We start from the raw sequence: 10,430 nt of genomic DNA on the forward strand, positions 1-10,430 counted from the left end.
CATCTCTACTAAAAACACAAAATTTAGCTGGGGCATGGTGGTGCATGCCGGTAGTCCCAGGTACTCAGGAAGCTGAGGCGTGAGAATCACTTGAACCTGGAAGGCAGAGGTTGCAGTGAGGTGAGATTGCACCACTGCACTCCAGTCTAGGTGATGAAGTGATGGAGTGTGTCTCAATCAATCAATCAATCAATCAATAAAAACTTAAGACTTAAAACTTAAAACTTCTTTTCATGTATTTTATGTCTCATATTTTAAGAGTTATTTTCTTAAATAGTATTTCTTTAATCTGTAATTTTGAAAAACAATTTCCTCCCAAATTTTGTTTTTCTTTTTCTTTTTTATTTTGAGACAGGTCTGTCACCCAGGCTGGAGAGGACTGGCATGATTATGGCTCACTGCGACATCCACCTCCAGCCTCAAGCAATCCTCCCGCCTCAGCCTCCTGAGTAGCTGGGACTACAGGTACGTAACACCACGCCAGCTAACTGTTATACGTTTTGTAGAGACAGGGTTTTGCTGTTGCCCAGGCTGGTCTGGAACTCCTGAGCTCAAGTGATCTGCCCGCCTTGGTCTCCCAAAATGCTGAAATTATAGGCGTGAGCCACTACCCCCGGCCTCTTGTTATTTTTCTGCTAAAGAAGAAAATTCAGCATTTCCCAAAATGTGTTCCATAAACTATCTATGAACTACGCTAATCTAATTTACTCACAAGTAGAATTCTATCATCAGATAAATTTTGGAAACACTGTATATGATGTCCCCTGTTAGACATTTAAAATGCACATTAGTATTTTGAAAGTTCTGACGAGTCTTGAAACGGGCAGCCTTTTAACTTTAATTCAATATTTTCCAGAATTGTTGGATTAAAAATGCCTTTTTATCCCCAGGTCATCTGGCCAAAGTGGTGTTGATAAGAATCATCATAACAGGAGGATGTATTTTCTTAGGGATTGTTATGTACGGGGCATTGCTTTAAGCAATGTATATGTTTTAATTCATTTTATCTATATAATAACCCGGTAAAGTAAGAACTATTATTATCCCCAGTTGATAGATGAGGCACAGTGAGAGGAATTAATTTGACTAAGACCATACAGCTAATAAGTATCATAGCCAAGACTCAAACCCAGGCTTTCTGACTTCAAGGACTCTTGGGGAAACACTACTGTAGTCTCCAGGACGGAATTTGGTTTAATATTTCTGGACTCAATGAATATATGTATTAACTCTACAAATGTTTATTAGATTCTTTTTATGTGGAGTCACTATGCCAGGCACTGTGGGGGACCAGGAGATAAAAGCAGACAGAGTCCTTGCCTGTATGAAGTCTGAATCTCAGGGAAAGATAGACAGTGAACAATGAATGATTTGGATAGGTGTAAAATTATAGCTGTGAACACAGTGATGGGGCTTTTAATGAAAGGCATGTACTGCTACAGTCTGTGAAACACAGGACTTGATCTTTTTGGAGCGGAAAGAAAGACTTCCCTGGGAAGTAAATATTAAGCCTAAAAGTAGTTCTGTAAGGACCCAGCCAAAGTCTTGTTTTAGTTTTACTTATCAGAAACTATGAATTTTAAACTTTAATGCTAAACTTTACGTGGAGTGCCTGATTTCTAAGTTACTTACAATGTTAGGCGCCCGATGGCTTCATTTTCCTTTCCCACTTCCCGGCCCAGATGCTTTCCATTCCATTCTTTATTAATTCCAAGGTAAATGTTTTAATATGCTTTCTTTCTAAGAGGACATCCTCCTTTGCTCTTGGATTAAGCCATAAATGGAAAGACTGAGGTCCAGTAGAGAGTTTCCTTAAGCAGGAGACCTACATACATGTGGTCCCTATGTCAGCTCTATATGTTGACAGGCTGCTATTTTATTTTCAATAATGTTATTTAGAACAATTTTTCTTTTTGAGACATAGTTTCGCTTTTGTTGCCCAGGCTGGTGTGCAATGGTGTGATCTTGGCTCACTATAACCTCTGCTTCCTTAGTTCAAACGATTCTCCTGCCTCAGCCTCCGAAGTAGCTGGGATTACAGGAATCTGCCACCACACCCAGCTAATTTGTGTATTTTTAGTAGAGAAGGGGTTTCACTGTGTTGGTCAAGTTGCTCTTGAACTCCTGACCTCGTGATCCACCTGTCTAAGCCTCCCAAAATGCTGGGATTACAGGCATGAGCCACCACACCAGGCCTAGAACAATTTTTTAAAAGAATAGTTTGGAAATGGTGGAAATGACAGCTAAAATTTTATTATGTAAAAATAGAAAAGGGAGGGATATGCAGTTTAGGGACTGACCCATTCATTATAAATTCTAGAGATTTAACTTTGCACTCTTAGCCGCACTGATTTCCTACTTAAACTTGGAGGAGAAATAAAACCGGCTTTGATTTGGGCTGTCTGAGTAGACTTTAGTTTTAGCTGAGCTCAAAAAAAAAAAAAAAAAAAGCAAACAGAAACTCAGTGTTTGATATCCACTCTTTGTTTTTAAGGCTCTCTTAAATCAAGAGGTGTACAGCCATTAGGAGCCAACAAAAACCAGTTAAGCCAGAAACCGTGAATTTTGTTCTGTTTCACCAATAATGTGTCTTTTATTTTTATATAGCAACCTCACAGCAAAAGTTCCAATAAAAAAGAGATAACATTTATGGAGCATGCAACCATCGGCCAGGAACTGTAAGTGTTCTTCACGCTTGGTATCATTGTGTGCACGGCACACATTGCATCATTGGAGGCTATAAGGACATTTTTCCTGTTTTACAGAGAAGGAAATAAGGCTCAAAGAGGTTAAGTCAGGTCAACAGCTAGCTGGTAACAGGCAGAGCCAGGGCAGAAACCCAAGTTGACTCAGGTCAAAGCCATCCTCCTAAGCTCTCTGGTATACTCCTTGAATTCTTCACAGGGTCACTTTGTTTCTTCTCGCCACCCTTATGAGTTAGTGACTTTGGAGATGGAAAGTTCAGTGATCATTTCTAAGGTGGGAAAGCAAAAGGGGCACGATCTTATCCTGGTTTGCAGTTCTTTCATTCCTATTATTGTCTAACTTGGATCCAGATTCTGGAGACATCTAACAACTTGGAAGAGTGAGGCAGTATGGTATAGTGGATGAAGTATAGGTTGTTGTTGTTGTTTTTTAGACAGAGTTTCTCTCTTGTTGCCCAGGCTGGAGTGCAGTGGTACAATCTCAGCTCACTGCCACCTCTGCCTCCCGGGTTCAAGTGATTCTCCTGCCTTAGCCTCCTGAGTAGCTGGGACTACAGGCATGCACCACAATGCCTGGCCGATTTTTGTATTTTTAGTAGAGATGGGTTTCACCATGTTGGCTAGGCTGGTCTCGAGCTACTGATCTCAGGTGATCTGCATGGCTCAGCCTCCCAAAGTGCTGGGATTACAGGTGTGAGCCACCACACCTGGCCCGAGCACAAGTTCTTGAGGTCAAATAGACATGGGTTCAAATCGAAGCTCTGCCACTTCCCAGCTATATAATCTTGAGCCAGCCATTGAATCTCATTGAATCACTCTTTTCCCCTCTGCAAAATGGGTTAATAGTATCTACCTCATAGGACTATCATCAGGTTGAGAGATAGGATAGATGAGGTGCTCAGTACATAGTTGGCACATAAAAAATTGTAGCTATTAACTAGCATTTACACACCATGGACTCCTGTCCTTTCATGCGACTCGTAACATCAAGTCTACCTATCTGAGAAAAAGCAAAATAAAAACACCTTTGGTGGACTGCGTTGTGGTGATTATTCTTAATATTTTTCCTCTGCAAACTGCATAAAAGTTACTTTGCTTCTGTATTCTATTTAGAAAACATTATAAAACTTTGAGCAGACATTGGTGCTGCAACAGCACCGTGCTTACCAAAGCACAGTATGCTTTTCTGATAAAGATGTAACTTTATTGCCCTTTATGTACTCTCTTTGTTAATATAGTAAGCAAATGGAAGATAATTTGAAATACTTTTACTACCATTTATAATGTCAGAACATACAACTTACCTTTAAAAATGTGAAAGATTCATTGCAATGGAAGGCATTGTATATACATACAAATACATTTTTAAAACAATCACCAGTGTAGTGCTGAGAGGAAGCATGAACTGAGATCTCTCACCTTCATAGAGATGAAATAGGATGCTCTTGTTAACTGTGTTCTTGGAGGAGCAAGCCAAGCGGCTCCAATATGTATTGTGGGCAGGATGCCAGCTTTTGTGATCTCTTCCGCAGGAACTTTTAGATGCAAGGGGCAAAAAGCAGGGTCCTCTAGGCTAACAAATGTCTTTAAAAGTCCTTTCTGGTGAAGAATAATCTGATTTGGTGGGAAAGATTCCAGAGATGCCTCTGCCTCAAATTTCTGGGGAGTGCAACAGTCCTGGCGGATTGTGAGAGGTTGTCAAGACACAGGCCACAGATAATGCCGTTAAATCTTTATGAGGTCACAGCTTGCTGTTGTATGGTAGATGCTGTAATCTTGCAGCACTGCTTCTGCATATGCTGAGCATGAAGCTGAGTGCACAGAATCCTTTGAGGAGGTCCTGGGATCAGTGAAAAGATGCTAGGCTTAGGAGATGTGGCTTCTAGTCTTGGCTGTGCCCTGTGTTTGATCTTGGATGCATCCTGTGCCATCTTCCACCCTTATCTACTAACATGCCATATAAGCTGGTTGCACTTCACAATGTCCCAGCTACTGATTTTCTGGGGTTATGTAATATATGTGTAATCATGTATCAAATTAATTAGGACCCATTTATGTGACTGATAATACACGTCCAAAATACTTTCACATTTATAATCTCAATTTTTAACCACACCGCAAACCTGTGAGACAGAAAGCATGAATATTTTTGTTCCCTTTGACAGATTAGAAAACTTAGGCAAGTAGAGATTCAGTTAATAGTAGAGTTGAGGTCTCTTGACTCTCATTCTTGGGTTCCTACACTAAATTAAACTGGATTAGTCTTTTGGGATAAGTCTGAAATGGAATACAACTAGATTCTTTGTGGAAAAACTAACTTAATAAATTATATTATATTCCTAAAGGAGTAGATAAAAAAACAAAAGTTGGATTTCCCATGTTGAGAATTCGCCTTTGAATCCCTCTGTGAAATCAATTAGAATCTTTTGTTAGGATGTAAGAAATATACAAACTCAGAAAAAACACATCTCACATATTTTTAAATGGATAATTTCTCCTGGGACTTCTTTACACTCTGAAAATTCACTTTATTATTGCGTTCTAAGGTTTGTGGCTTTAAATGCCATGGCATCTAAGTCTAAGTTTTATTGGTGATATTTGTGGTTATCAGTTTCCACAGTCACCCTCTTCAATTTCCTTTGTTTTGTTCCATAGATATGATTTGATTTATGAATGAGAGCTTTTTGATCCTTTGAGATATATTTTTGTGAATTGGTTCAATAATTTGTTATTGAAAAGCAAAATCCTTCAGAGACATATTTGCCTACTTCCTCTAAAAAGAAATCTTTTCATAGAGACCAACTGTCTATTCATCATTCATGCCTTGCCTCTGTATGTTATAAGGACATAGCCACATTTCTTATTTGTTAAATGTGTCCATAGAAGTATTCAACCTGAAAGGCCAGCTTCAAGACTTCTAAAATTTGGAAATTACACAAGTGTCTTAGTCCACAAGGAAATATACACAGTGTAATTCAGATCTGCAGGCCTCTGCCTTGGGTGCAGACACAGATTAAGTTGGCAGGCCAGACTCAAAGAGGCCCTGAGAAGGAGAAAAAAGTCTGAGTTAGAGTTGCCTTTCTTTTTTGAGACAGAGTCTTTCTCTGTTGCCCAGGCTGGAGTGCAGTGGCACAATCTCAGCTCACTGCAACCTCTGACTCCCTGGTTCAAGCAATTCTCCTGCCTCAGCCTCCCAGGTAGCTGGGATTACAGGCATGCACCACCACGCCCAGCTAATTTTTTTTGTATTTTTAGTAGAGTCAGGGTTTTACCATGTTGGCCAGGATGGTCTCTATCTCCTGACCTCGTGATCCACCCCCCTTGGCCTCCCTAAGTGTTGAGATTACAGGCGTGAGCCACTGTGCCTGGCCAGAGTTGCCTTTTTATGTCACAACTCTGATGATCATGTATGTCTCAGCTGAGTGCTCCCTCCTTTTATTACCTTTAAGTGCTCCTAGTGAACCTTTTGACTCATACCCCTGACCTTGAGGGTTACCTATGAAGTAACATTCAAGCCAGCTGCCCCCTCCTACCCATTACAGAAAACAGGCTCTTTGGTTACATGCAGTCTGACTTTTTGCATTTCTGTGAAGGTTTTTAGTTCATTTACATAAATTCAAATTAACTTTAACTAAGTTTAAAGTTTAGTGCTTCAAAAACTGGGAGTTGCAGCAAAGAACTGCTGTGTCCCTGTGTACCTGCATCACTCTTCAGCCACAAAGTTATCATTGAATGCTTTTTTGTCATGTTATGATTACGTCAGAAATAGATGTACTAGTTCATTCTTGCTTTGCTGTAAAGAACTACCTCAGACTGGGTAATTTATAAAGAAAAGAGGTTTAACTGGCTCATGGTCCCACAGGTTATACAGGAAGCGTGGCTGGGGAGGCCTCAGGAAACTTTCAATTATTGTGGAAGGAAAAGGGGAAGCAGGCTCGTCTTACATGGTTGGAGCAGAAGGAAGAGAGAAAAGGAGGAGGTGCTACACACTTTTAAACAACCAGATCTCGTGAGAACTCATCATCACAAGAATAGCAAGATGGAAGTCTTCTCCTATGATCCAATCACCTCTCACCAGGCCCATCCTTCAACATCTGGGATTGCAATTTGACATTAGATTTGGGTGGGGACACAAATCCAAACCATATCAGATGTCCTGTTCCTTCTTGGCACTAACATAGGAGATTCAATGAGACAGAGGTAGAAATTTGCATTCTGCCTGCTCTACATATTATTTGTATTCAATAGTTATGTCCTGTTGGACTTTGCCATGTGGTGGACACACTATTATTTCACCATCCTGAAAATACAGTTTTCATGAAGTTGTTGTCTTTTCCACCAAAGCATGTGGCATCTATCTTTCCATCTGGCTTCACATCTGGAGAGCTTTGAAAAATATAGGTCTTGAGTCCGTAAGTCTGAGTTGAGACTCTGGGGTCTGTTGTCTGTAAAGCTCCACCCATGACTCTTATGATTAACCAGATTCAGTAAAGACTGCGCCAAAGCCTGTGTGTCCAGAGTCCCCACAACCACTGGCTAGGTTTGATGATTTACATACTGGGAGAATTCTCAGGACTCCGCATATAGTTGTACTCATGGCTACAATGTATTACAGCAAAAAGATACAAAACATTGCCCGACTCCACAACTCTTTAACCCTTGGCTCTCATCTTCACTGAGAGGAATAGCTAGCTGGCTTGTAAATGCAGATGTCCTCAAAGATCACAGAGATAGTGGACCAGCAGATAGCTATTTATTAGCTTTTTATGTTATTTTCTCTTTTCGAGTTTTCCAAATAGGATTGCATTTTCTTTAATGTCTGGGAAGGCACAGTTATAAATAATGAGATTGGATGGTCAAGTCTCATATCATAACCAAGTCACTGAAAATGAATCACGTGACTCCACTTCAGAGCCCCTGAAAGAAATCATAATTTTGAAGCTCAACCTTGTGGGCCACCAGGAATATTCTTAGGCCTTCGTTTTATGTTAGCAATACTTTGTATGACACTTTAATTTTCTGCAGCCAGAGGCATCTCCCTGTATCTACAACTTCTCAAGATTACCCGGTAAAATACAGCTGTGTGCTTTCAGGCAGGTGGATGGCAAAATCAAAGGAAGAGATGATACTTTATTCCCATGGGAAATTTCCAGATGGAGAATCTGAGCATTTCATTATTCAACCTGCACATTTTCTTCTTTCTAAACAATTAGGCTTTCTCTTACATGCTTTTATATGTATTTACTTTTATCCAGTTCACTTATTCAGGTGAATAGTGGAACAGGATGTCCCTTGCACAAAATTTCTCTTGAACTTAATAATGACAGTCATTCATTCAGCTTACTTTTCAAGGTACAAAACTCCTTCTTGTTGGACTTGTTTTCTATTATTTAAATCACTTCTGTCATTCTTTTCTCTTTCCCCATTTTTGTACATCCCTAGAAGTATGGGCCAAAATTGAACTCAATGTTTTTCAACCCAAATATACTACAGTCTGACACATATTTAAATTCTTTACAAAACTGTTGAAAATTATATGTAATTTAATATTTATTTTTTAATATTAAAAAAAGATTAAACCTGTTTTCAATGTTTTCTTTTAAAAAGTCATTGGTATTACACATAACTTACTTCGACCGTGTATTGTAGTGTAATTCCTGGTCCGTTAAGAGACAATTTAAAAAATGTACATGTTTTAAAAAGCAAGGAACTTTGGCAGTAAATAAACTGATAAACATTCACTTTGGGCCAGCATCTGAAAACTGCTCTTTATGTCTAAGAGTAAGACACAACATTAAAAAAAAGGTATCTTGGTGTCAAACTCCCACTAACTGCAGATCTCTATGATTCTTCCTATACTTGCCAGGTGTATTAATTCATTTTCATGCTTCAGTAAAGATATTACCTGAGATTGGGTAATTTATAAACAAAAAAGGTTTAATTGGCTCACAATTCTGCATGGCTTGGGAGGCCTCAGAAAACTTAACAATCATGGTGGAAGGCAAATGATGTCTTACATGGCAGCTGGAGAGAGAGCAAGGAAGTGACACACTCTAAAACCATCAGCTCTCCTGGGAACTCACTCACTTTCATGAGAACAGAATGGGAGAAACCACCCCCATGATCCAATCAGCTCCCACCAGGTCCCTCCGTCGACATGCAGGGATTACAACTCAAGATGAGATTTGCATAGGAACAGAGAGCCAAACCATATCACCTGGCACTGAAAGCCACACTTTACTTCAACGGGAACTCCCCTGCATTGCCTGCTCATTTCTAGTTTGAGATCTACTGTAATCTCCAGCCTTTTTCTGCTATGCTCATCTCTCTCTCTCTTTTTCTTTCTTTTTCTTTCTTTCTTTCTTTCTTTTTCTTTCTTTCTTTCTTTCTTTCTTTCTTTCTTTCTTTTTCTTTCTTTCTTTTTCTTTCTCTTTTGTTTCTTTCTTTTGACAGAGTTTCGCTCTTGTTGCCCAGGCTGGAGTGCAATAGCATGATCTTGGCTCACTGTAACCTTAGCCTCCTGGGTTCAAGTGATTCTCCTGCCTCAGCCTCCCGAGTAGCTGAGATTACCGGCATGCACCACCACGCCTGGCTAATTCTTTGTATTTTTGGTAGAGACAGGGTTTTACCATGTTGCCCAGGCAGGTCTCGAACTGCTGATCTCAAGTGATCCACCCATCTCAGCCTCCCAAAGTACTGGAATTACAGGTGTGAGCCACTGCACCCCCCCTTCATTTCTACCTTTCGTTAAACCATCTGCCATTAAGTTGCTATTGAGCATCTTCCTGTATTTGTATTATTTCCTATATTGAGACTATTGCTAGCCTCAACAGCAAGGTAACAAATAATTATATTTCCATGACTTAAAATATTCCCAACCCCAGCTAATTTCATATTCTTAGGAAATTTGGTGAGATTGTTCTTGATATTTTCACCCAAGAAGTAAACATTTTGAACATCCTGAGCCCTGGGACTACTCTGGGTGGAGGATACGAGGGACAAGTCTAGAATATTAGGAGTTTTTACTGAGAATGCTAAAGTAGTAGCTACATAAAGTGCAGAGTGATACAAAATCCAAGAGTCGATGTTCCCCCCAAAGTGTGTTCTCAAACTATAAAAATAGCATTCAACAAAAACAAAAGAGAATTCCAAACAATAAAGAATGCTTAGAAGAAAATGTGTGACTTTATTTGAGAAGTGACTCTTTCAATATGACCAGGCTCAGTTGTTCAACTGCAAGGCAAGTGTTGTGGTACAGTGATGTCAGAGAAAACACTGGCTGTGTCACCAGCATTTACTATTTGCTAGGTAGAAGATATTAACAGTAGGATCAGTGTGTGTGTAGTAAGCATATATGTGTACTGTCGGGTCGGGGGAACAGAATAGAAGAATGTGAGCCTATTGGGTTTGCACTGTGATACATATTTTCTCCAAATTGGATCTTATAACAATCATTCTATAGATGACCACTTGAGCTAATAAGGTATATTTATTTCACAGTTTCACATCTTTATCATTGTTTTTATATAATGCTTAAATTGGGTTTAAGAACAGATATTCCCTTTTAAACTTTAAAAAATTATTTATTTATTTATTTATTTTGAGATGGAGTCTCACTCTCACCGAGGTTGGAGTGCAGTGGCACAATCTTAGGTCACTACAACCTCTGTCTCCCAGGTTCAAGCGATTCTCTTGCCTCAGCCTCCCAAATAGCTGGGACTACAG

This window comes from Saimiri boliviensis, chromosome 20 (genome assembly GCF_048565385.1).
Source record: "Saimiri boliviensis isolate mSaiBol1 chromosome 20, mSaiBol1.pri, whole genome shotgun sequence".
Classification (NCBI taxonomy): Eukaryota; Metazoa; Chordata; class Mammalia; order Primates; family Cebidae; genus Saimiri; species Saimiri boliviensis.